Below are 1,782 nucleotides of genomic sequence, written 5' to 3' on the forward strand. Positions count from 1 at the left end.
TACTTCTGCTGAGCTGTGGGTGCCTTTCCCCGGACAAGGAAGGAGAGACAGGCATTCAAGAAAAAGGCAGGAATATGCCACTGAAAAACCACCAAACCTTTGCAACAGGGGAAAGCAGAGGGAGCCAAAGTGTCCTCTTGGAGTGGGCTGGGTTTCAAGGGCAGCCCCACACCCAGAGCAGGAACCTGGTGGGAGTCAAGTGTGCTGGGAAGTTGCCTGATTTGTCAAGAGGAAGGGCACTGAGTTTGGTCACAGCAGCTGGCCCCAGCAAAACTAAGCAGAGGAACCTGCAGCCTGGGCCAGGCACTCAGCAGCTGGTCCCCTGTGCCCGGGGGGAAGGAGCAGGGCAAGATCCTGCCACAGCAGCAGGAGGGACACAGCCCCAAGGCAGGGGAGGAGCGAGCTGGCACCTGAGGTGAGGAGCAAGGAGCTCCTCTCTCACCACCCCCCCGGCACAAGCTGGTGGTTAGATCGGCTCAGAGCTGACCTTGGCCCCCCGCTTGCTCTTTCCCTGCCAGCTGGGCACTGGAGCCTGGTTTTGCAGCCCAAGCGGTGGGAGGTGGGAGACCCCGGGCTGCCCCTGCCTCTTCGGGGTTGGGCACGTTAAGGCCAAGAGAAACAGCCCCGACACTGGGAAAAGCGGCTCGAAGGGCTCCTCCTGCACCGCATCTGCTGTGCCCGCACACCCGTCACGGGCTAACCGCAGCACAGGCAGCGGCAACCTGGAGGTCTGGTTACCATGCCCAGGAAACGTGTCTTCTCTGCTCTTTGCAACGCTCTGGAGCGAGGGTCCCGAACCGCGAACGAAGCACTAGGAAACACGTGTCATCGCTTCATGCGTATGGCCAGGCTTGCGGTATTTCCAGTCGTGTTTGGCTGCCACTTTCGATCCAGGATAATGAGGGATCTGGGCCCGGAGCGCGCCGGATCCCGCCGCACCTTAGAGCCACGGGAAGTTCCCAGCTCGGCCCGGCAGGGACCGACCGCGTTTCCGATCCGAGAGCCCGTTTCCCCCGCGGGGTCGCGTGAAATCGCCGCCGAAGAGACGCGCGGGCGGGCGGCTATTCCGTGCGGTTCTGCTCGGGAGCCTTATTTCTCCGGCGTGCACCTGCCTGCCTATGAACGGAGAGATGTATGTTTGCCCCCCCATGTACGTAGGTATGGATGGAGAGATGTATGTTTGCCCCCCCATGTACGTAGGTACGGATGAATGACCGCGCATATCTGCAGATGCACGTCTGGGTAGATGCGGTTTTGCAGGCGGGTGCTCTGGAGTCTGGACACCGAGCCCGTGTTAATCCCCGTTAACACCGTTAATCCCCGTTAACACCGGCCGCTTTCGAGGTGCATCGGTAGCCCCCCGCGCTGCTGCTAATCCCGCAGTGATCCACCCGATGCGGTCCCGGAGCGGGGGCAAATCCGCGGGGCAACGGGACCGGCTTCGGCGGAGCGGCGCCTCCCAGGCCGGCCCTCGGCCCTGCCGGCCTCGGCTCCGGGGGACTGGCCTGAAACGAGCAGGGCCAGCGGGCCGAGCGCGCCGGGGCGGCGGGGCAGGACGGCCCTGCCCCGACGGGCCCGCCGGCTTGCGAGCGGGCTGCAAACGGGAGCTGCGGCTCAGTCGCGAACCCGTCTAAATTTAAACGGAGGAATGGCCCGGCTCTAAAAATAAGCGAGCAGCTGCCGGCCTCCTCCCGGCGCGGCGGCCGGCGGGCCGCACCTCCGCGGAGGGCCCCGCACGCTCCGGACATCCCCGCGCCTCCGCCGCAGCACCTGCCGCAGGAA

The sequence above is a fragment of the Crocodylus porosus genome, unplaced genomic scaffold (genome assembly GCF_001723895.1).
Source record: "Crocodylus porosus isolate Cpor-Errol unplaced genomic scaffold, CroPor_comp1, whole genome shotgun sequence".
In the NCBI taxonomy this organism is placed as follows: Eukaryota; Metazoa; Chordata; order Crocodylia; family Crocodylidae; genus Crocodylus; species Crocodylus porosus.